This window comes from Protopterus annectens, chromosome 1.part2 (genome assembly GCF_019279795.1).
Source record: "Protopterus annectens isolate FY-2018-M chromosome 1.part2, PAN1.0, whole genome shotgun sequence".
NCBI lineage: Eukaryota > Metazoa > Chordata > Ceratodontiformes > Protopteridae > Protopterus > Protopterus annectens.
Genome location: NC_056727.1, coordinates 865,601,085 through 865,628,100, shown reverse-complemented (window position 1 = coordinate 865,628,100; position 27,016 = coordinate 865,601,085). Strand labels below are relative to the sequence as shown.

General features: G+C 37.8%; 1 protein-coding gene across 1 annotated transcript in view; it reads left to right on the top strand.

Annotated features, from left to right (window-relative positions):
- DLGAP3 (DLG associated protein 3) overlaps positions 1–27,016 on the top strand; it is a 2,055,905-nt gene that overhangs the window by 2,502 nt on the left and 2,026,387 nt on the right. The gene's annotated exons all lie outside the window — the stretch shown is intronic.

Sequence of the window (27,016 nt, the reverse complement as noted above, 5' to 3'; positions counted from 1 at the left end):
CACACACACACACACACACACACACACGTACACACACACGCACACACACACATACATATGGGAGCACTACATAATCCTGAAAGCCCAAAGTCCTGAGACCAAATTCAAAATATTGAAAATTCAAAATACTGAAGACACACAGGATACCAACACTTACTATATTCCAGCACAAGTACATACAGAAACATCCTACCCTTCAACTCAACCCCACACCCTCTGCTACTAAAATATATCAACTCCGAGATTGCACTTAGTGTAGTGTGTGTGTGTGTGTGTGTGTGTGTGTGTGTGTGTGTGTGTGTGTGTGTGTGTGTGTGTGTGTGTGTGTGTGTGTTCATGCATGATTCTGTTTTGTGTGTCTGAAAGCTGAATACTTGAAGTTTAAGAGAGTAGGATGCTATAAGGTGGTGGCATATATATTTTCATATACTCATATTTGTCAGTATGGATTGTTGTAGCAGTTAAAGTTGCTATTAAATGTGTTTTTTTAATACAATGAGCATTGTTTGGGATGAAAAAGCACTTAAAAAAGTTCTGTCAAATGAAGTCTTAACTGGTTCATTTCATTTGGCTGACTCTTTGCTGAATTTTAAAGTGATGAGATGTAGTAAAACATAAACTTTTATTCACGGAATCCTAAATGAAGACTTAGACAACTATAGAGTTCTAAGTTTATTTCTAACCACTAGAGTTTTTACAGATCCATACATTCTTAGGTTTTACTACTGGACTAGCTCATGGTGGGCCATTTTAAGCCTTGCCAATTTCTCTTTGGGTGCTTGAATTAATATATCCCAGTTGGTGTGGTGTTGGATTGGTCTTACCCATCCCATAGTCAATAATTATATATTACCCCTAGTGAGAATAAGTGGGATCATACTATAGATATTCTGAGGGTATTCATGCATGGGATAAAGCATTTAGGAACTGTTCCTATCAATTAGTAGTACAGGGGGGCAGTCCTGGAGTAACTTTTCTGTTTCCTATTCTTAGATCCAAGTTGCGCTTCAATATGCGCAGGGATGAGCTTTGTTTTATTTTAATGGGGAGTCTGTTGCAGTCATATCCTCTGCAAGATAAACTTGTCCCACCAAACTGTTCTGTTGATGTTGCAGAAGAGGTTTACAGAGTATTTCTGATGCCATTTGACTTGCTGATATGCAGTACATCCATCAGTACTGAGCCAGAGGATGTCTTGTACGCCAGACACAGCTCACCTGTTAGCATTCTGTAGGAATCCAAATATAGTGATTGTTCTTTGTGTCGGGCCATTTAGCTCATATTGCTTAGGCTTTGTATCTTTATAGTAATGTATCTCTGTGGCACTCCAGCTGTTGCATGTGTCTGCAGAGATACATACCAAAGAGGGAATTATACGCAATGATTTTCTCATTATTTTGTCTAGTTTTGTGCTAATATGATATATGCACATAAATAAGTAAATTAACACAATATTTCACTGGTATTTTAGTAATAAGAGCGGATTATGCACTATTTTAGTTTTGGTATTTTTAGTTGAATTAACATTATTGTAATGGTAGTATAAGTGTCAGTATTAATATTATATAAGTTGAAAAATGTACACAGTATTTGTTCAATTATGTCTAAGTATTCTGGTCAACATTTTCATTTAAATTCCCTCCTATTTTTAAAATTGCTATTTGCCAGATTGCCTAGTCCATTTATTTATATCTTAATATATCATCACAAATCAGAGAGATTTAAGTCTAATATGGACCATTTGAGTGTCATATACTGTACTAATGCCATTGTTGGTCCAGTAGTCTGAAAGGAGTCTTAGATAAGAAAATGGTTTGGATTGTATTATTCTAAACCACTAAATTTGGTCAAATTTTAGTATATTTCTTATTGTTGCAGAGTGATTCCATATCTTGGTATGACAGTAAAATGTTATCTCTAGAGTGATAGTATATAGGTGTCTGGTTTTATTTTGTGTTGCATTTTAATTTGATATGGAAATAAGAAACCCCAAGTTCATTGTATGCAGGTGTCATAGCAATAAGATCTTAACTCCAAGAGGTTCAGCATATGTAGGGGTAGCTTTTATTCTTCACAGCCATTTCTTTTCATGAATTTAATTGCTATTTTTTTTCTACAGAGATTGAACAATTTTAAGTGAGAGCAAGGGTACCACTAACTATTTCTTCTGTATAGGTACAGTCTAAAGAGGTATTAACACTTTTTCATATTTATGCAGGCAAATTATGCTGTGCTATTATTGCATGTAGAATGCCGAGTCCAACTCTGAATTTAAAAGCAGTGCATTATGGGTTTGTGTCAACATCGTTCTTTCAGACTCCACATTAGTCAGTATTATTGGGCTGATTCCTATGCTGTTTCTATGAGAGAATAAATTAAATCAATTTAATGAGAATCATTAAAATTCCATATTTGTATTTGTTGTATTTCTTTAAAAACTGAATAATCAAAATGTCCGATGGTAGAGTACAGCACAGATTTTAGAGTAATAATTCTAATTTTATAATAAAACTTCATATGTTTCATCTGCTGTTCTACAACATATGTATTTTAATTCTAGCTTGAATTCCTCTTTATTGGAAGCTTTTGTTAAGTTGTATGTTTTACTGGGTTTTGCGTGGCAGAGAAACTGTTGTTTTATCTCTTGGGTTTGTGATTTGGGTATTTTGCTGGACGACAGGGTACTATACAGCTGCTGTGTTACTAGGAGTACTGTTTGTTTTCCTTCAGTTTCCCATTTTCACAATGTTTCAATTAAAGCTGTAGAAATACTTTTTTTCTTCTTTGATGTTTTGCAAGTTTCTGTAGCCTGTCTCTTGAATTATACAGTGTACCAGCTCTCTACATTTGGAGTTGGTGTTTTTCTTAAATAATGTAGTAAAATTATACTTAGTCTGCAAAGAAATTCATTAGTGATTTTCATTCTTAATACCTCTCCATGGGAGTTCATTTACAAACAAATTCAGTGAAATATTTATCCCTGAAAATGTGCATCTTTCTGAATTAAAATAATTTCATGCAATGTAAAAATATCATCTTCTTTGTCTTGCTGAACTGTTCAAAGTAAAGACAGTTTGACTTCATATGACCTTTTCACTTCCAGGGAGCTACTTTTAGAAGTCATTATCTAAGTACACATATGTAAATGTACACTGCATTATACTTTTTAATTGGTTGTCATTCATAAGTCATCCTAGCTTGCCCATCTAGTTCAGTGCGTTGTGTTTTGTGTTTATTATACACATTATTATAATTTGTGAAGGCAATTGTCCAATCTTGGCCACATAATTTTTTTGTCTACATCAATGTATCACACTTTAGATCTATAACATCATTATAAACCTAGGCAATAGCTAATGCTCCAATTAGATTAACTTTCTTCAAGCTGGTAGAAGGCCTGCACCATCATGGTTATGGTCCAGTCCCTCTTCCATTTACTCATAATAGATGCTACACTGATGGCAAGGGTATCCCTTCTCCCAGCATTAAGTGTTTTCTTTCCTTTTAACATCAGTATCATTCACTCCAGCTTAACAGAAATCACTCTACCCCTGCTGTCCCACAATGTCAGTCCTCCTTCTGAACCTTATTCTGCATGTATTTGTCCCATGGATTCATATTAGTGCATGAAATCTGCTCCTTCCTTTTTGTAAAGAGTGCACCTCTAGTTCGTTTATATTCAGTACTTCGGTTACAATAGCTTTAGACTGATTCTCATTTTCTAGTAATTGCTGTTTTGGCAGTCAGTAGCATTCCTCTTAGTAAGGCCTTACTATGTATAAGCAATTCAGATCCTGTGTCACAGCTCAAAAGAATCATTTCTGTATTTAGCTTACTTAGTTAGCAATTTGTTCCCCCAACATGTCTGATAGAGCATTCTATAGGGAATTGTTAAAATTTGCCAACTAGTTACACTCCTAAAAGTCTTGTTCCCAGTTCCCTTTTTAATTTCCATCACACCTCCAGCATTTAGTATCTCCCTGAAGAAAAATTATCTGAAGTCTGCTTGGGGTATACATACAGTTAGCTATTTTAAAGCAAAATTCTTAAATCTTGTGGATGTTATTGCATACATTGGAGCATGCAGATCTCCTCCCATTGTTTTTGTGTAAATTGCTTTTCCAGTCTCTCTTCCCAATAGATTCAAACCTCATCTAACTGATTCTTATAGTTATAAATCCCTATTTTTTATACCCTACTAATTATTCATTTTTTAACAGCAGCATCAGTTTTAGACTCAACTAAAGCTCTGCCAGCACTGGTCTTTGAATTAGCACTTCCCTTTCCCTTTCTCTTTTCCTATAGTATGATATCAGTCCCTGGTAGGGGAAAAAGTCTTTAACCTGCTGCTTGATATCATACTATTACCTTTCCCTCTCTAGTTATTTATTCACATTACCTTGGTTCACATTTCATTTTTCACTTTCCTCCATTCAATCTGCCTGCATACTTCCTGCACAATCCCTTACAAGTAAGGAATTAGTGTGATGCCCTATCACTTGAAACAGTAATCAAGGAGCCTCAATTTTCACCACTGGCACCACTGGAGGATGTATACTAGGAGGATGACAAGTACACACACAGTATTTCCAGATGCAGCCCACTGCATCAAGTGCAATTTCCCTTAAGAGCAGACAGAGACCATAGTCAGTCCACGGCTGGTTTCTCCCTCTTTCCCCAGATCCCCAATAAGACTCCCCACTGGCACAACTATAGGGTTGAGATCTCAGCTGAATCACCAACCATGACCTCCAGCACCCTTTCTGTCCAACCAGTGCTTTGTTTCTCTGCCCATGTAGCTGACACACACACACACACACACACACACACACACACACACACACACACACACACACACACACACACACACACACACTTTGAGGTTTGATTTATACACACACACACACACACACACACACACACACACACACATATTCCAGGGAAAGGCTGGCACAGTTTTCCTAAGCTATGCCCCCTTCTGCCCAGACAATAAGGTAGTTATTACTGCTACCAACCAATTCTTTATCAGCTACTTTAAGGCCCTGAACAAAGGGTGTCCAATGTTACTGTGTAATGTTACTATCAATACAAATGGTAGTTTGACCAAGAGCAAGCCTATTAGGAGTGGCCTGCACAGTGTCACCAAATAAATATGTAAGTACTCTCAGAACTTAAATATGTGTCACAAATAGCTACAATAAAAGGTCTAAATATATTTAATAATAAAAAATAAAAGAACAAGACAATACTAAATATATATGTACAGTGATATCACAGGTCAAAATCATAGGAAATATTTAAAACAACTTGCAGGACAGTGTCAAATAAAGAAAGAAAAATATATAAGTTAAGCTTTGCTATATTCTTAACTATATCTAAAAGAATTATACTGTACCCTAATAACTTACTTCAGAGCAAGCAAGACAGATGTGGTGAATGGGTCTACTTGTCAAGTCAAAGACAAAATACAAAATGCTCTATCTCTCTCTCAAAGACTTCTCAGATTAATATTCCAAATATTACTTCTGGGGTATTTGCAGAATGACATCATTTCTTGTCATGTGACTTTAGTTCCCAGGCTCAAAACAACCACTGATGCCAGCTGGTAGCATTTAGCATCTACCTGTAAAAATACATAAACAAGGGCTTTTCTTAGATCTAAGGCAGATCCTGGAAGTCATAAAAAAAAAATAAAGCGCTTCCAAGACAATACAAAAACTTCTAGTTCTAGACATTGTGTCTGTTACTGCACAAAAACTGAAATATAACATCCATTTATTACGTGGTCATAAAGTAATTTAAATTTTCAGCTGTTTTTCTGAAATTAACCTCCAGCGTTTCAGTTTTCATTGTTAAAATATATACACCTAAACAGTTCCAATTGTGTATATACATTTCTGTTGTAATCCAGCAAGGTACACTGTGGTCACACCTATAAGCTCAGTACTTTACAAAATATTTCTTCAGCACACGTTTGTACAAACTATCTTATATGGCATACAGTTCTAATACATTTGTAACACAAGCATATTACATGAAGCACATTGACTTCACAAATGACACATAACCATTTCCAAAATTCCAGATAGCTGGGCTGGCAGTATCTCCTTTGGTTACACTTCTATATAAGTCATATTAATATCCACAAATGACATATAATTATTTACAAAATTCCAGCTAGCTGGGCTGGCAATATCTCCTTTGGTGACAATTAGCATTAAATGTTTCTTGATCCAAAAAAAAAAAAACATCTTCACTGGTACATTTTATAACAGTGGCTCTAGAACAAAATACATTTTCTAGCTGCATCACTGGTCTCTACTGCAGATCAAACTATGAGATGTTTTGCTTTGTGCCATTAGCCAGTAAAGATGCTAAGGACCATATCAGGTAAGAATATGTGTCAGGGTCTTGAAACAGTGTTATAGTATTCTGGCTCCTTAACTAAAAATAGCAATCCCATGTTTCAAGTAATTATTATGTTACTGTCTCTGAATGACCAAATATAATTTAAAAAAATTTTCTTGCAATATGTGAGAGGTGTGCAAATTGTCTTACACAGCCAGCTAAAGAATCAAAAGAAAGGGAATCTGTGCAGAAAAGTTTTAAAGCATAGTCTGTGTTGTTTTAGATGACCATCTAGATATACAATAACTTTCAGGAATTTTACTTTGTGATTTTGGACATTATTTTTGGGTTTATAGGTTCATAGTTCATTTATGTCCATGTGGGATTCAATGACACCTCCTAATTTGCAATCATCTGCAAATTTAGTCACCCAGAGACCATTGACATTGGCCTTGACATCCGAGAATAAATGCCAAAAAGGAGCTGTCCAAGCTCTGATGCTTGAGGGACTCCACTTAAGTCTGGCCTCTTTCTAAGGATAGACTCCTCAAGTCTAACTTCCTGAGTCCTGTCTCTGAGCCAGTTGGCTATCCACCAGGTGACATATAGGTTTGTACCTAATCTCTTGAGTTTTTAAGCAATGCCTGAGTGAAGTATTGTGTCAAATGCCTTGGCCAGGTCAAGGTAGGCAGTGTGAACCATTTTGCCCTCATCCATCCAAGATGTTTTTAGAACGTCTGCATAATAGAATAATGACTCTGGGACAGGGAGATAACTTCAATTTTGTTACCATGGCATAGAAACATTGTTTACTTGTATACCTAATTTATGGGAAATAGACAAAGTTAGAGAATTTTTAACAGTGAATAGATGTTGTGACAATAAGAAAATTCAATTAATATGTAGTCTTTTGGAGATTATTTTAGAAAATAATGTCTGTGTATTTGAAAATGAATTTTATTTGCAAAAAGGTTGGTGTAGCTATGGGCATTGCATGTGCAAATAGCTATGCCAACTTGGCATTGGTGTGCTGGGAACAACTTTCTATATTTACTGATAGTAACCCCTTTTTTGCACAAGTGTTGTGTACGTCCATTTTGTTGATGATGTTTTTATGTTATGGAACAGAAATGACAATGAACTTAAGAATTTTATAGATTATTTGCATAGTACTACTGAGTTTTTAAGATTTACTTTTAATAGCTCAGACTTAGAAATTGACTTTCTTGATGTTAAAGTCAGAAAATCTGATTGTAATGAAATTATTAGTAGCATTTACCAAAAACCTACTAGGAAGAATGCATTATTACACAAAACAAGTATGCATCCTAGGCATATTCCTAGAAATACACTGAAAGGACAGGTATTTAGAGTTCTACGCCTACATAATAAGAACGATGATGCCAAAGCAACCCTTGCAAATTTGAAGTTAGAGTTTTTAGATAGGGCCTATGCGACAGGAGAGATAGACAAGACTATCACTGAATCATGGAAATTAAGAAATAGCAGATGCAGACCTTATTTTATAACTATGACAGATAGAGAAGACAGAAATACTCATACTTCAGACACTAATCATTTTCGAGCAGTTTTTCAATACTTTAGCAATGTTAATGAATATACGAAGATTATAAAGAGAAATTGGCATTTACTTCAAGAAGTACCAGAGTTGACTAATATAATCAGTGAAACTCCGTTATTTTCTTTCAGGAATAACAAGTCTTTAAAACAACATTTATGTTATAGAACAGAACCTAATAGATTTGATTTTTATACACGTGTTGGTACTTTTCCATGCAGACGTTCTACTGCATATAAATATATTTATAGCAACAAGACATTTTTTCATCCTCTATGTAAATTTACTATAACCCGTTATAGCTATGCTGATTGTAGGACTGCTAATGTTGTGTTTTTGTTTCTGTCAAAAATGTTTTGCATATTATGTAGGAAAAACTAATAGGGTCCTGAAAGACAGGATCCTTGAGCATGTTAGAGATATAAATAATTGTAAGGAGACAAGTGCACTGGCAAATCATGTTAGAAAAACTGATTCGTCTCATACTTTCAAGTTTTTTGTTATTCAACATGTCCTCTCAAATATACGGGGAGGTGACTTATAAAATACTACAGAAAGCATAGAACAAAAATGGATTCTTAAATTGAATGCTGAGAAATATCCTGGCTTGAATGGAAATAGTTCCTTAAAACCTTTTTTAAAAGCCAGACCATTGAAGCACTAGAATTATTATATTATTATATTTCTTTAAGTATTTTAACTAAGTCTTTTATATATATTTATAGTGATGTTTTAATCATTTATTAGTATATTAATGCATATTTATTTATGTTTTTATACATATTTCCATTTACATATTTAATGTTACACATTTATAAGCATTGGAACATGTGACTGTTGGATTGTCAGCTGACTTTATTGCATCTTCTATATAAACTTTACTATGTTAAACTACTGTGTCTGATGAAGCAACTAGTGTAGTTGTGAAAGCGCTATTTTTATTTTTTCTATTTTTGGATTGAATAAACGCATGTTTGTGTGCTAACTTGGTGCATTTTATTTTAATTTACATATTAAGGACCTGTTGCCTAGTGATAGCAGGTGGAGTTATATTTGATGTTATTTCCTGATGAGAGGTTGAGGATGAGAGAGGGATAAATATCAGCCAGTAGGTTTGCTATATCTTCTGGTTTTCATTTACAATGAGCTCTGCACACAATTTTGTATGGCCTTTGAGGTTGCAGATATAACTAAAGAATGCCTTGTAGATGTCCTTGGCCTGGGAGGACAAATTTACTTCAAGTTTGGCTTTGGTAGATTTTATTTGCCCTCTGAGTTGTTTGTTTAGTTTGATCAGAGTGCTTTTATCCTACTGGGTGCTTCTCTTCCTAATTTTGCCATAATTTTCTTCCTTCTGTTTTACAGCCTATTGATTTAGTGATTCCACCAGGGTGGCTTGTTTTTTTTTTTGTTTTTTTTCAATTAGTTTTGTACATCTTCCTGGTTGGTACAGCTGTCTCTGTGTAGCCATTAACATGCATATACAGAGATTCTCTGAACAGTTCTGCATAGGCAGTAGTGTTCTCAGGGTTTATGGGGGCTTGCAATTTTGCCAGGTTATCACTTAATAGCAGGAAGTTGGCCTTAGAGTAGTTCCTGAATATTCCAGGTTTAGTAGGGGGTCCTAGTTTTATTTTTACTTCAAAGGAGACCATTTTGTGGTCTGATCTTACCAGGGTAGACATTACAATAGGGGTGTGCAGCACTCTCCCATATTAGTGAGGAACAGATCCAGTATGCTTGCACCCCTAATTGATGCATTGAAAATCTGGTCCAGGGAGTTTGTTTTTACAAAATCCAAGAATCTCTGTGTCTGTACGTTTGGTGTCGTATAGGACTCCCGGTTAAAAGTGGGGTAATTAAAGTCACTCCCACACAGCAGCTAGTACGGCTGATGCAAATGGCCAAACAGCCACATATGAAGATTAGTAAAAAGGCCAGCACCACAAGGATGCAAATAGTTAACCACAATTTATTCCATTACAATTCAAATTCAGACCAGTTTTGGCATCTAGCCTTCATCAGTGATAGCAAATAAAATGAACCAAATGCTTTAAATACTCTCAATACAAACACATTTCCTGTGACAACACTTCCCCACATAACCAAATAGAATAAAATATTTAATATATTATTTTAATTTTACATTACATTTTATCATTGAGACCTGGTGCAAAGAGCCCCCCCCCCCCACACACACACACACAATTTTATAATCCATTTTTTCCTTGTAATTCAAAATCGAGTGCCACCCTGTTTTGAATTGTTTATTTCCCATAACTTTATCAATAAGGATCAAATGGTGGAAATTGAAAAAAGGTAATTGTGAGGTGGATTTCAGGGATGAGTTAAGACAGGCACTGGGTGGCAGTGAAGAGTTACCAAATAGCTGGGTAACTACAGCAGAGCTAGTAAGGGAGATGGCTAGAAAGGTGCTTGGTATGACATCTGGACAGAGGAAGGGCGACAAGGAGACATAGTGGTGAAATGAGGAAGTACAGGAGATTATTCAGAGAAAGAGGTTGGCAAAGAAGAAGTGGGATTGTCAGAGAGATGAAATAAGTAGACAGGAGTATAAGGAGATGAGTTGCATGGCAAAGAGAGAGGTGGCGAAGGCTAAGGATACGTCATATGAAGAGTTGTATAAAAGGTTGGACACTAAGGAGGGAGAAAAGGACCTGTACCGATTGGCTAGACAGAGGGACCGAGCTAGTAAAGATGTGCAGCAGGTAAGGGTGATAAAGGATAATGAGGGAGACATACTCACAAGTGAGGAGAGTGTGCTGAGCAGATGAAAGAGTACTTTGAGGGGCTGATGAATGAAGAGAATAAGAGGGAGAGAAGGTTGGATGATGTGTGGATAATGAATCATGAAGTGCAATGGATTAGCAAGGAGGAAGTAAGGATAGCTATGAAGATGGTGAAGAACAGAAAGGCTGTTGGTCCAGATGACATACCTGTGGAAGCATTGAGGTGTTTAGGTGAAATGGCAGTGGAGTTTTTAACCAGATTGTTTAATGAAATCTTGGAAAGTGAGAGGATGCCTGAGGAATGGAGAAAAAGTGTTTTGGTACTGATTTTTAAGAATAAGGGTGATGTGCAGAGCTGTGGTAGCTACAGAGGGATTAAACTGATCAGTCACAGCATGAAGTTATGGGAAAGAGTAGTGGAAGCTAGGTTAAAAAGGGACGTGATGATTAGTGATCAGCAGTACGGTTTCATGCTAGGAAAGAGCACTCCAGATGCGATGTTTGCTCTGAGAGTGTTGATGGAAAAGTACAGAGAAGGTCAGGAGTTGCATTGTGTTTTTGTAGACTTAGAGAAAGCATATGATAGGGTGCCTAGAGAGGAGTTGTGGTATTTTTGAGGAAGTCGGGAGTGTCAGAGAAGTATGTAAGAGTGGTACAGGATATGTACGAGGGTAGTATGACAGCAGTGAGGTCTGCATTGGGAGTGATGGATGCGTTTAAGGTGGAGGTTGGGTTATGTCAAGGATCAGCTCTTAGCCCTTTCTTATTTGCAATGGTGATGGACAGGTTGACAGACTAGGTCAGACAGGAGTCCCCGTGGACTATGATGCTTGCAGATGACATTGTGATCTGTAGTGAGAGTAGGAAACAGGTGGAGGAGACCCTGGAGAGATGGAGATATGCTCTAGAGAGAAGAGGAATGAAGGTCAGCAGGACTAAGACAGAATATATGTGTGTGAATGAGAGGGAGGATAGAGGAATGGTGAGGATGCAAGGAATAGAGGTGGCAAAGGTGGATGAGTTTAAATACTTGGGATCAACAGTTCAGAGTAACGGTGAGTGTGGAAGAGAGGTGAAGAAGAGAGTACAGGCAGGATGGAGTGGGTAGAGCAGAGTGTGAGGAGTGATTTGTGACAGACGAGTACCAGTAAGAATGAAAGGAAGGTCTACAAGAGGGTAGTGAGACCAGCTATGTTATATGGGTTGGAGACAGTGGCATTGACTAAAAGGCAGGAGTTAGAGCTGGATGTGGCAGAGTTAAAGATGTTAAGATTTGCACTGGGTGTGACGAGGATGGACAGGATTAGGAATAAGTATATTAGAGGGTAAGCCCAGGTTGGAAGGTTTGGAGACAAAGCCAGAGAGGCAAGATTACATTGGTTTGGACATGTGCTGAGGAGGGATGCTGAGTATATTGGGAAAAATATGCTAAGGATGAAGCTACCAGGTAACAGGAAAAGAGGAAGGCCTAAGATAAGGTTTATGGATGTGGTGAGAGAGGACATGCAGGTGGTTGATGTGACACAACAAGATGCAGAGGACAGGAAGAAATGGAAACATATGATCCGCTGTAGCAACCACTAACGGGAACAGCTGAAAGAAGTTGATAAATATAAAGTTTGCAGAATTATAAAGCTGGCAGTGTCTATAAAGTGCATTTTTTTTATTATTAGGTATGTCACTGAAATGCTCCAACATATGATATCATAATGACCTGGAGGTCTGCCCCACATAGAAAGCAGAACAGGTACAACTAGCCATATACTCCACCCAATCTGACCCACAATTGGCATAAAAATGCATATCAAAAATTTGGCCCGTATTCTTACTGGTGAATGATTGAGGTTTTGGAGTGCCCATCGTTTGGTTCAGTGTATTAAGTGGTTTGTTTTTCAACAGATCCAACTGATTTAATAGCTATTAGATGTATGTGATTTTTTACCATATCATTTGGCAGCATAAAGAGCCGTTGGTTTGGTTATATTTGCTAACATTGATTTTTTGGGCCTGGGGTTCTATGAAGTGATTATAAGATTTGGATGGTACAACGAGGCTGATTTACATCCAATTTTTTCTGCTGAGGTGGATTTTGGATGAAAGGATAACCGCCAGTCTTGAGTGAGCTTATATGGCATTGGCGTTCTACTGGGTGAACAGAGAAGGTCATATCGAAACATGAAAGAACCGGGATTTGTTTTTTGAATGTTTTCTGACTCATTTTTTGGCATATCCTTTGTGTTTAGGATATTATAGTGGATATATGGACAACTATCTTTTGAGTTGGACATATATGCAGGCTGTGAGGGAGCAAATGGTGAAGCAGAAAGCATGCAAAATATAGAAGACCGGGACTTGGTTCTTGGCATTTTTGTGAAGTATTTCAGGTTTACTTTTTTGATAAATGCTCATAAAATAGATTTGTGAAAGACATTTGCCTGTTTTGTAAGCAGTATGGACATATATGGACATACATGTGGGCCACGAGTGGTGAGAAGCTTGTGAAACAGCAGGAGAGAGACTCTATGCTTATCTCACATTTGGAACTGATTGGAAGTATACATTTCACTTTATATTGTACATATTTTGCAATTGCAGAAATTTGTAATTGGTCTATGGGGATGTGGAGGTAATAATGTTCTTTAAATATGTTGGGGTTTACTGACATACATCTTTTACTATTACAACTGAGAATTTGAGGGATTATATTGGAATATTAAGGGGTCTTGCAAAATCCAAGTTTATGAGGGCAACTTTATATATATGATTATTCTTTTAAAATGTGCTAATGTTTCAAGCCTTTATTCAGGCTTGTGGTTGAAGAGGATGGTCCATAGCCCTTACTATTGTAAAACATTCATGTGTGTCATTACAACATTATTCCATGATTATTAGTTCACTAGGATGATATTAAGCAGCATATAATAAGATATTGGGTTAACCACTGAAAAATCATTTTATACTTCTGAAATATTTGAGTGCATTGTATATGGCATGATATTCAAAAGGATAGATACTTTTGGATGGTATCTGTGAACTAAGGAGGTATTAGCGGTAATAATTTTCATCATGGTATTATATGCTCCTTAACATATGAATCCATATGTTTGCAGTTAAAACACTATAAGTGAATTATATTGAAGTATATAAAACATTTTAAGATTTTTGGTTTTGGTGAATGACATCAAGCTTATACACAAGCTTGGATGTTTGCTATGCATCTAATCATTTTCAAATGGCTAGGAAATTCTAAAACATTGGGCTAGTAGTTCTCTAGGGTGCCTATGTAATATTTCTGGTGTGGTTTGGTTTTGATAACTGTACTTATGACACACTATGGGTTGTGAAGTTATGCCCTTATGAATATAAACTGAATTTTAGGTATATATTCAATTTATTAGGCACAGTCTTATTCTGACAACTGTTTATGTGATACACTATTGGCCTCTTTGAACTTGGATTAGATTATAAATATAGCATATCACACATATGACTGATATTTGGGCATGAATCACAAAGGGCCAAGGGCTATAAGAATGGGGTGAAATGTTTAACTTTAGTTAATTAGAGTACATTTGGAATTTTCTTTTTTGGATTTGTATTACATATGGGGAATGTTTTTCTGATTATTGAAATTATCCTTTCAGTGTCTCATTCTTTGTTATATATTAATAATTCTTCTGGGGCTTATGGGGTGTCATCTGACTAAGAGCCTTTCTGGATTTGAGCAAAATTTTCATTATCAGCTATTAGTGTGAGCCCTGGGATTTTGCTTGAAGGGTTGATGCGTGTGGCTGAATCCTGGAAGTTTTGTGATTACTGTCCCATTTCCATTTTTTATGCTAACCCACTGTGGATTCTTATGCGAGTTGGGGGCTTATTGTCATGGATCTTTATAACATACTGCAGGACCTTTGTGCTAATCTGGATGATATAAAAGTATTTGGCTTGAAATTGAAAGGTGATGGTACAACAGAGGATGGCCAGGTGGATCCAGTTGATGGCTGCAACTTGCTGTTTAATCAACTAGGTAAAAATATGAAAACATTATGAGTAAACATTTGGCACTTGAAATTGTTTAAGGCGTATCACAGTAAAAATATTACACCAAGAGGGTTGACAGTTTAAGTTCAACCATTGGTGGGCAAATTAGATGACATTCTTGTCAGAGAATGGAATGTGGCACAGCAGAAGGCATCTATGGCCTTTGTAAATATATTGACATCTTATTATGAAAGGATTATTGAGGAGACTATCAATGAGGTGAAGCGATTATGTGAGGAGGTGAAATCCTTTGAGGGACAGCCACACTATGTTAACAACTTGAGCAAACTCTCAAGGGTACTTTTAACCTTTTACAATGAAATAAAATGAAAAAATTGTGCAAATTTACTAGGGATATGGAAGACTATGACAGGGGAAGGCCCTTTCAGTCACAGAAGAGTGTCAGATTTTCTGAAGGGAACAGATATGGAACAAACACCAGGAAAAAGAGGCCTCGTTCCATTCTTAAAAAATCTGGACAGGGATTTAGTACTTTGGGGGATGAGTCCTCGGCTACTGAGACAGATAGCATATATCTTAGTGATTCTCGAGAGACAGATAGCATATATCTTAGTGATTCTCCAGATTCAAAAAAGGGATGGGGTCAAGATCACCCTTTAGGGCTAGGACACACATAGGGGGATGCAAGCACAAGGGTAGACATGATAGAAAATTTGCTACAATCAATGGTGAAGTGAACATTGAATGTAACAATGTGCATAACATTTCTAAGTACACCTTGTCTACTCAACAGGAACAACTATTGAATAAAGGTTTAAACTATATACCTGTTTTTTTTTTTTTGTTGATGAAAATGTTTTTGTTATTGATATAACAGCATTTTGTAGGAAATTAAATCTCAAATTATTTTTTGGTACACAGGAGATTTCTCAAAGACCTACTGAGTTCCGTTTTCACAAATCTAGTTTTATTCCCGCCATGAACAAATCTGTGGCCATTTTTCAACAGGCTGTACTGAAGTATTTACATTTTAAGCTATGCTCCTCTCAGGTGTTGGGACATAATTTATCTCAAGGTGAACAACAAGCACTTAAGGGGCTTCAAGAAAACACTGATATTACCATTCTACCAGCGGATAAGGGTGGGACGGTGGTGGTCATGGATTCCAGTTATTACTGGGCTGAGGGAAACAGACAACTTGCTAACTCGCAGCATTACATGAACATGCCAGTTGACCCCACCCCTAATTTTAAACAAAAGATAGATTCATTTTTAGAGAAAGCAGTGGAAAATGGTATCATTAGTGAATCAGTTAGACAACACCTTATGGTAAAGGAGCCTGGCAAACGATATTTATTTCTTTTGCCCCAAATTCATAAAGACTTGAATCAGCCTCCTGGTAGAACCATTGTTTTGGGAACTGGATCTCTCAAGGAACCCTTATCAGTGTTTCTAACTGAGTATTTACAACCTTTGCTGCCATATGTTAGGGCCAGAATTAAGGATACAACAGAATTTCTGCAGATAGCGTCTGAATCACAATTAGACCCTCAACTCCTGAGAGACTTGCTTGGCTACAAACATCTGCATTACAAGCTGAAGCTAAGTGAAACTTGCAGTAGTGAATTGTAGTATTTTGTTAAGTACAAACTTGCAGTTTTAAAAGTACTGTATTTTAATTTTTTTCTGTTTCCTAATTGTGTGTTTCTGAACAGTGTGCTGTGTGTCTCTCTCTCTCTGCAGTTGGTAGCTCTGGAATTGCCCACCCCTCCTGTAAGTCTGTATTAGAACACACCTCCTGGGTCCATCTCATTTGCTCACTTAATTGAGTACAGTGAGATCATATTCTGAGTCTAGTGTTCATACAGAGAGAAGATTTGAGAAGGCCAGTCCACTTAGGTTCTTCCTTCCTCTCTTGTTGCACTTAAAAAAAATGTTTGCACTTTATTCATTTGCTTTGCTGTAGATGTGTTTCCTCCTACTCTAGTTTGCTTTTCTTAAAAGTACTCAATTTTATTTATTCTGCTGCAATTATTACTGCTTGGTTGTAGCCTGATTGAATTGTGACTGTTATTCTAAGTCTTTTGGTTTAAGCACTTGGGCTTCATACAGGCTGTTTTACATTAAGAAGGTTTGTGGTCTGCACTTTTGTGGCAGGACAGGTAGCTTACATCCTTCTAAGCTGGGAATTGCTGATTGAAGGCCCAGTGTCTGCTATTCTAAAAGTGTATTAGTTCTGGCTTAAGCACTTGGGCTTCAGGCCAGTTATTCTACATTAAGAAGGTTTGTGGTCTGCACTCTTGTGGGAGGAGAGGCTGGATTCTGCCCTTCTGAGCTGGGAATTTCTGGTCACAGGCTTATAGTGACTGCTTATTTGAACTGTTTCTTTCTGAGATTGGTGCACCTTGTTGCTGTAGCATAGACCAGAATCAGGCCTGCTGAATCTAGCTTTGTTTGTATAACTCGAGGCACTGATCTAGGCCATCTTTGTTTGGAGAAGGTTCCCCTGCATCCTAGTAAGCAGGGGTGTGCAGTTAGAATTTGTCTGATTGAAGACTGCTGGAACAGGGCTCAGTTTTGAGCTTTTTTCTGGTTAATTGGGTAACTTGTTTAAATCAGTTTGTTTATGTTCTATTGTTTTAGATATCTCTCTCTCTCTCTCTCTCTATATATATATATATATATATATATATATATATATATATATATATATATATATATATATATATAAATGCACTTTATTCATCTGCTTTTACTGTATTTGTGTTTCTTCCTACATTATTACTGGGGGCATTGACTACAACTCTGATCTGTGATATATAACAATAATTATCCTTTTTCTGTGCTTTTAAACTGTTTTTTTTTAGTGTATCTGCTTTATTTTCTGAAAAAAAAAATATATATATATATGTATATATATATATATATATATATATATATATATATATATATATACTTGTTTCCTGCCTTTCTAAGCTAGTATAGTCCAGTTTTCAGGTTAGTGATGAATTCAGGGCTGTGTTACAAATCTCTGTGTTTGCCCATACCTTACTTGGGTGGAAGGAAGTTTCTCTGTTCACCTGTGAGAGAGGGGAGCTTTGAGCAGCCTATCTGTCCCTGGAGAAGTGGTTTCAGCCCAGAAATTAGTAGTTTATTGGCCATTTTGGGCTAATTTCTATCTCTTTCGTTTCCCTGCTATAAATACCACGTTTGCCCGTTTTTGCACGCCAGGCAGCATCAGTTAGCTAGGGTAAAAATATTCCCGGCTCCGCAAACTCTTCTCTTCAATTTTTCCCTTGGAACTAGACAAACTTTCAACTTAAGCATTCAAGCCTTTCATTTCTCATCCCGGCATTTGCTCAAAACTTATAGCAAGCACTTATAAACCCTAGCACTAGACCTTCCTGTACTGTACAGAAAGACAAGGCTCTCTATTCAACCGTACCAGCCATCCAGTAAAACAGTTCACTGTACCTATCCAGGCATGTCCAAAGGGCAGTTTCAGGTGTACTCTCCAGTCCAACTGGTGAATCTGGGCATTTTGAGGCAATGTTACAACTGCCTCATGTACACAGACAACCCCCTACTCCTACCACCAAACACTAATACATGTGAGAGATACAGTTATACAGCCAAACTAGAGGCTAAGCTCTCTCAACCTAAGACTGGATCAGACAGTCAAGAGGAGAAGGGAAATACTTGCATAACACCACCAGTCTTACATAGACCCATTAAGCCAGCACCGGCAAAAAACACACATAAATACACGAAAACATACTCAGAGGCTCTAAATAAAATCTGCTAAACCAACAGAGACCTCAAAAGCAAACATCCACGCAACCTCCACCCCCCCCCAACACAAACCATGAAACACATACTTCACAAAACCAGTGTGCCATGTGATCACAGCCCTTAAGACAAAATAACATACCCAACATACTAGTAATAGGTGACTCTACAGTCAGGCACACTGACGTCCCACTCACTAGGCTGAATAAGGAGAAGGTTACTGTTAGCTGCCTGTCGGGTGCCAGGATCCACCACATAATACAAGCACTCAGGTCACTCCAGAACAAGCACAAATATGACTCTGTCATTGTCCATGTTGGTGTGAATGACCTGAGCCATACCTCCCTGGACTCATGAAAAGAGACAGGGAAGAGCTCTCTGATCATGTAGCCCAGGCCGGTATGACCCTGACCATGAGCAGCATCCTGCCCTCACCAAGAATGATACCATGGTATAAAGAAAAAAATTCTCGATTTCAACAATTGGCTAAGTTTCTGGTGTCATTCAAAGGGGATCCAGTGTCTGTCTGCATGGGATGAAATGCTCGACAAGCCACGCTGCTTCACTAGAGATGGCTTGCAGCTGTCACCCTTAGACTTTCGAATACTTGCCAAGGCACTTGCCACCCCCATAGTGACTTTTTTAGGCAAGTTTGAAAAGACAAATCCACCGCCGTAAATAGCACAAGTAACAAAAAACTGAGGGTAATGGTACTCAATGCCAGAAGTCTAAACCTCAAAATGTACACACTCGAGGCACTCCTCAGTATGGAGAAAATCGATATATGTGCAGTAACAGAAAGCTGGTTTAAGGCTCCAGAGAGCACACCAGCACTACCAGGTTACAACTCATACCATACATTTCGACCACAGAACCCGGACCGAAATACAAAAGGCAGGGGCGTATACATATTCATCAAGGAAACCCACACCTCCAGGTTAGTGGCACATCACGATGCATCAGAGATCATCCACGTGCAACTAACAATGAGCAAAACTACAATTCAAATTGTAGCTTGCTATAGATCACCCACCATGTCCCAGGACCCCAATTCCATGTTTCTGGAAACACTGGGAAACATAAAGATCCTACCAAACACCCTAATATTGGGTGATTTCAATTACCCAAACATTAACTGGGAGAACTACTCAAGTACTAACTCCCTTGCCCAACTTTTCCTAGAATTTATAAACTCAAACGCCCTGGTTCATCTGATTAACACTCCCACCAGAGGTGACAAAATATTGGACCTGGTCATCACCAACATGGGCGACCAGTGTTCCATACCAGAGGTCAACCCCTCGCTGGTTAGATCTGACCATAAACAAATCACTTTAGATATCCATATTCCACCCCCTCCCCCAGACAAGAAAGCCACCATGAAAAACTTTTCAAAAGCAAACTTCACGTTACTTAAGACCGAGGTGGAAAGTTTCAAAGCCCCCATGCTGAAGGATAACACTGTCCAAGCTGCAAAATCCTTTACTAATGCATTCTATGGGCAGCTACAAGAATGCATGGATCGTGCCATCCCAAGCAAAACCAAGACTCACTCCTCCAAGAAAAGGAAACCAGTCTGCTGGACTCCTGCCATAAACAAGCTATACAATAGAAGGAGGAAACTAGTACAGAAAAGAGTAAAATCCCAAGAAGGGAAGACATCCCTGATCAGTATCAGCAAGAAACTATGATCCCTCATAAAATCATCCAAGGCGAGCTTTGAAAGAAAAATTGCCAAGGACTCCAAAGATAACCACAAGGCATTCTTTAGCTATGTCAAGAATCTAAGTGGCAATGCTCAGATCTGCTCAGAGTTGGTTCAGAATGGCACAAAATATACTGAACCAACTGATATCACCAACATCCTGGCAGACAGGTTCAGCGCAAACTTCACCCCCATCTCACCCCCAAAAGGACCCATAACCATACCAGAAGAATGTAGAGTCCCTGAAATCACAGACACTCAGGTTAAAACAGCCCTCTCCAAAGCCAAAAACTCAGCATCAATGGGACCGGACAGTGTCCCTGGCTGCATCCTACACGAGCTCAAAGACGAACTAACCCCCTCACCTAAACACACTGTTCAACCTCAGCCTCTCCACAGGCTATATACCCATACAGTGGTGCACAGCAACGGTTATCTCGCTCCACAAAGGTGGAGCCACAACAGACCCTGGGAACTATCACCCTATAAGCCTGACTAGCTTGGTCTGCAAGGCTATCCAGTGCATCATCATGGAACTCATTAACAGAGACATTGGGAACCTCCAAACACTGGACCCTACCCAGTTTGGCTTAGTTAAGGGCAGATCATGCCTCCTAAACCTGGTGGATTTCTTTGAGACAGTTACCAAGGCTATAGACGAGGGAAAGGTGGTACATACAGCCTACCTATACCTCGCTAAGGCCTTTGACACCATTCCCCATTCTGGTTTTATAGACAAGCTCACAAGCCTGAACATAAACCCCTATGTCACAAGATGGGTTGCCAACTGGCTCACTGACAGAACCCACATGGGGACAGTTGCAGGAGCTAGGTTTATCTCTAAACCGGTTACAAGTGGTGTTCCCTATGGCTCGGTCCTGGCACCCCTCCTATTCGGCATATACCTCTCAGAGGTACAGGCAAGCACAGGATGACTATGGCTGACCAGGTTCGCAGATGACTGTAAAATAGGGGCTATAATTGACTCTCCAGCTGACACAGACATCCTCCAAAAGGGTCTCACTGAGACGGATACCTGGTGTCAAAATCATGGCCTCAAGCTAAATGCCAAAAAGTGCATAGTCATCCCCTTTGGAAAAAAAACAAATTACTCACAAACTACAACATAGGTGGCAGTCCCATAAATAGGGAAGACATAATAATGGATCTGGGGACCCAAGTAGATAGTAATCTTACCTTTGATAATCAAATTGCCAAAGTGGTTAGAAAATCCTTCTATGTGGCCCACCTAATCACAAAAGGGTTTGCATCCAGATCAAAAGAGGTCATTGTGCCCCTCTACTCATCACTCATCAGACCCATATTAGAGTGCAATGCCCCATTTGGGATGTGCCTTACAAGACACCTGCAACAGCTGGAAAGACCACAGGAGTACCTCACCAAGAGGATCAGTGGCCTCAAACAGATGCCTTATGCAGCTCAACTGAAGAAACTCCAGTTGTACTCGGTTGCATACCGCCTACTCAGAGGTGATCTCTGCCTGACATACAAGGCCATGTCCAACCCAGAATTGATGGACATGCTCCACCTAAAGAAAACCTTATCCTCTCGAGCCACATACTCTAGGGATCTAAACCTTACCACAACAATAAATATGACGTGCTGGATGGATAGATTCCTATCCCAGAAACTTCCCATGCTTTGGAACAAGATCCCAATCTACATTAGGCAGAGCTCCTCACTAACACTCTTCAAAAGAAACCTTGACGAGTGGATGGGAAACAGAAAGTTTACCTCGGGGATCACTTCAGTGGTTCTGCTGGACAGAGGGACAGGGAACTAATCTAAGGGGACGGCTAAATCCAACACATTCTGGCTAGGCTTATAAATGCCTTCAGGCAGATAGCCTAGTACCCACCTATGAATCTATGAACCTATGTGTACTTTGGATGTAAAGTCCCTCTATACCAGTATTCCACATTGGGCGGGTTTACAAGCCTTCGAATACTGGTTATATAGGATAGAACTTTACTCTCCAGGATTTAATATGTTGCTTATATGCTTGGCTGAACATGTCCTGATTAAGAATGTCTTCTATTTCAAAGGAGAATGTTATTGGCAAACCCAAGGTACGGCTATTGGGGGTATCTTTTGCTCCCATATATGCCAACCTGTTTATGGGCTATATAGAACAAATTATTTATAATGATTCCCATAACATCTTCCTTTCAGAAATCGATATATGGAGTTGGTGCATATCAGTTCTAGTGGTATGGAGGTGTAGGGAAGGGACTTCACACCTGCAAAACAGCTTTTTCTGTGTGATTTTTTTTCTTCTGAATACTTTTTGAATTTGGAAACTTTATACTTGTCTGGAAGTCATTATTACTGGGTAACCTTGAGTTTAGAGAAGTATAACTTATTGGAGTCACGTCTTTAATCAAAAGTTAATAAAGTAACACATTAGCAAAGTCTCTTCTCAGCAGTCTATTGCTTTCAGTTATTTCATTGAAATTATTCTAAATGAAACATTAAAGTATATTATACAACTAAAAACCTGCATCTTGCATGTTGGAAATCCATCCCAAGTTCCAGTGCTGAAGCCCCCCCAATACACACATCCTCCTTCTTATTCTTAATAACACCAAGACTGCAAAACCACACTAAAGAGAAAATACTTCTTCTGTGAGTCTTTATGATTTCTAGTTATAAATTAATACTCGTTTGTGAATTAAGCCTGCCATGCAAAGGGGTGGAGGGGGTCCACATTTCTTACAAAATCACTCTCCAGTATTTTACGTGTCCATGTGTGGCCAGAGATTTTCTCCTACTATCAAGTTGTTTTTGCCACACATAGATAAATATGGTCTTCACTGGAGTGTCATTTTGTTAAGGAGTTGTCAATGAAGTAAGGTCTGACGACCTAAAACTATGGTACACTCTAGTAGACCTGAGTCATACACACACACACAGTATGAAAAAAACAAGAACAAAGTTAGTCGAGCATCATAAGTCTTTATAGTGAGAGAAAGGCATGTGTTTAAGTAATATTAAGTGTGGAAAACAAATTCCAGGTCAATACAAGGAAGGCAGGGAATCATATAGTGCTACAAGAAGAAGGGTGCAGAATACAAGCCATATTAATAAGTACTAAAATGCAAACAGTGGGAGTGAGTGTGAATACAACCCATATTAACAACTACCAAAGTGCAACCAGTGGGAGTGAGTGTGATCACATGTGATAGAAGCATACCTCTCAACCTCCTAGAGCAAAAAATCCTGGACAGAGCCTAAAATGATGGGGGGACAAATAGGGACAGATTTTAAATATTGCTCTTACAAATTAGATAGTTAATAGAATAATAGGTTTTGCATTAATATGAATTTTCTGAAGGATTCAAATGTTTGTCATTATTTAATTACTTCAATCCTCATGTATTTGCCAGAAAAGTACAGATTTTAGGAGGAACACACCAAAAATATAAGGTAAAAATCTGGACATTCTGCGAAAATCTGTACAGTTGAGTGGTATGGATAGAAGACAGATAACCAGCTTACTAGAGCAGGTAGTGGGGATGAAATATTTGAGTAAAATTATGTTAGAAAGAAGAAAATGAGTAGTGGTGTAAAAGAATTTGTGAGACATGATGAGATCTTGATCTGAAATAATTCCTAAGTAAATGCATGGTATAAAATTCTCAGTGCAATGGATACATAATTATCATAATCATAATCAACTCTTCAAACAACTGAAATGTTAATGTCTACAAGTGAAGCCCTTCTTTCTGTACTCCAAGTAAACGGCTGTTTATTTTCCTGTACATGGACATGTAAAGTCAGCATTTTTGAGTTCTCTTACTTTATTATTAAAATAAAGATTTCAGTAAATCTTCTAAAACCTGTCATAGTTTTGTGAGAGATGGACTAAACGTAGAATTAAGTACCATTCATTCTTCTCCCAAATTCCTCTGCCCAGTCAACTGCAATATCAGTAATCACTTCAAAACACAACATGGGGATTTAGAAGCCATGTAGCTGAAGCACTCTTATGTCCTTAAGGGGTCACGTGTGTATATCCCCTGGCCTTCACTACATGATGTTAAGGATTTGCACAGTGGAAACTCTAGACTGGCTCAGTCTTTCCTGCAGTTTTTATTTTATTTATGTGTTAGTTTGTTTGTTTATTTTGTTTCTAAATGGTTTGTATGTGTGACCATTCTACTCTTTCGTTTGGCTGATAGAATCAAAAATGGGGATAATGAACATCTGTATGGATAAAGCCTACTTTTCCTCAATTTTGTCTTGGAAATATTTGCAACTGCAACTGTGTTTCATATGTAATATTGTAAGGAAGGTCTGCCATACATGTATCTTTTTTCTCTTTTCAAGGAAAAATTGTCTTATAGGAGATTATTAACCATCACTGAGGCTTAGGGATTAATGTATAACATATGACTTCTGAATGGCTTGACATGTTAAACAAGACTTCTCTTAAATGCATCCATAAATGTTCTCTAAGAATACGAACAGATGTGTTCTATTGCCCAGACCAACTTGCAGTGCAGGTGTGTCTAATCTTATAGGACATTTAAAACTGAAAGTAGACTTAAAATGTGACCGGTAGAAAACAGAATTAACAAAAATAGTCAATAAATATTTAAACATCTGTATATACCCAGAATAAATGCACACAGAGTGAGCACTTGTGTACATAGGTGCCTCAGCAGATTGCACAGTAAATCAAGCAACGTCTTTTTAATATCTTGAATTTAAAAAATAATTAGTCAGTTATTGCTTTAATGGTCTCATTTTCAGCACAGGCACAATCTCTGAAACCTCATTAAGCCCTGGGGAACCTTCGGCATTTAAACAGTAGCACTGCTTTAATTCTAACGTATTATAATTTCCCTTTCTAACAGAGCAAACAAAACAACATTGGTTACCAAAATGTACAAGCTTAAAATCTGTTCTTAGAGCAGCCTTTGCACATCATTAGCAATATTTGCTTTGTGTATAGCCTCCAGATGTTCACAGAGACATTCATGTGGTTCATACATGTTTTTTCCTATGCAGAGTATGTTACAGCTAGCGTAAATAACTATGTAAACAGCCACATCTAACATATAGTCTGCATAATGATTAGGAAATAGTTTGTAAGAAGATGACAAAAGGCATAAATGAGAACACATAACAACATGCATCACATTTGCCACAAGGAAGCATTTGTTTACCGTGCTGCTTTCTGTAAAACAGATAATATTTAAAGAGCTTTTATGGGTAAATTGAAGGACTTCTCTAACAATAACAGCAACATCTTTCTTCTATTAAATTCTTCACCTTTGGATATTTATTTGTTATAAGTATATGCATCTCTGGAAAAAATATATGCTAGTTTATTTTCTCTGTCTTCTTTCTAACTAATACTACAATTATCATTCAGATAGAAATGATGCATAGTATTTCATTGTGCCATTCCATCACTAGCTGCAAATGAATCCAGTTAATACTAAATTGATAAGTAATATATTAGCAGTTAACAGTTATTAATACATATTTGCTAAATATTGATCCATTTAAGACAAGCTTTGCAAACCTCAGCTTTCTCTTTTCACTCATTTTTCATGATAGGACCTTTACATCACAAAAAATATCAAAAGAAAAAATTATCATAAGGATCAAATAATTTAGCAAAAGTAAATGACTGAAAGCATGTTTAGCACCCCATACATTATTCTCTCAACAAAATGCATGGGAATAAAAAGAAAAAAAATGACCTCTCCATATCAAGCTTGGCAGACTTGAACACAGTGCCCTTTTTTCCTTTTAAAAACATGATTTCTTCAGAACCTGAGCATCATGAGCTCCATGTAGGTAAAACCCTAGAGTGTAGCTGCTTATAAGGGGACTTCTGGTATAGTGAACTCTCTAAAGAGTGCAACGCATTCCAGCAGGAAACCACAAGTGTGTGATGTCTTTTGTATTGCATTATGGGCATTGCACTGTGATTTTAGGAAGCAGGAAGTGACTATTAAGAGCACAAAAAAATCTTCTAACCCCTTGCTGCATGATGCCTTCAATTTCTGGCACTTAACCATTACATAATGGGTAATTCTAGAAAGACTGAGCCAGTAAGGGAAAATGACTAACAATGGTCCACCGATGGTGTGGTGTGGATCTCATTACATATTTTAATCAAGTGAGGAGTATGTTATCCTTGATCAATACACACCAAACTTTTTAAAATTATTATCAAGCCAAGCAACCCAGCCACCCAGTTCTCGGGTCTTGGAATTTGTATAGCAGCATGTAAAAAGTGATTATAGCAAAGGCTTTTGTTATTTCAAGAAGACCCATGTTGCGATGACAGCCATGTTGTTGTTCATAAGAATGCTATCAAAACTAGCAGATATTTTAATATGCTATATTAGAAGCCATGATGGTGGATTGATAGTAGGTTTTGCTTGAGCATGTGCTCAGTGGCTTGTCCTAGGCTATGTTTCATCAGTACTCTGTATGCCATCAAAACAAAGGAGATAAGCCAGCTGTTACCTGGATCATAGACTTCACTACCTTTTCACAGAAGCATCAGTAGGTCCCATTTCCGGTCTCCAGCTATACACTGAAAGGCTAAGAGTATGCAAACAGTAAGCAAAGATAGGAGCATTAAGATCTGTTTCAGTTTGTAGGAAGCTGGGGTGAAGCATATAGGTTCAAAGATTAATAAGCTGTTACTAGGCAGAAGAACATGTGTAACCAATTAACTACAAATTTCTCCACTTGTTACCCTTTTCCATATGAGATTGAGGGTCCAGAATTCAGATAAATTTACTGTTACCCATTAACACATTTAGTTCCTCTTTGAAGAGGGTTAAGCAGATGGAT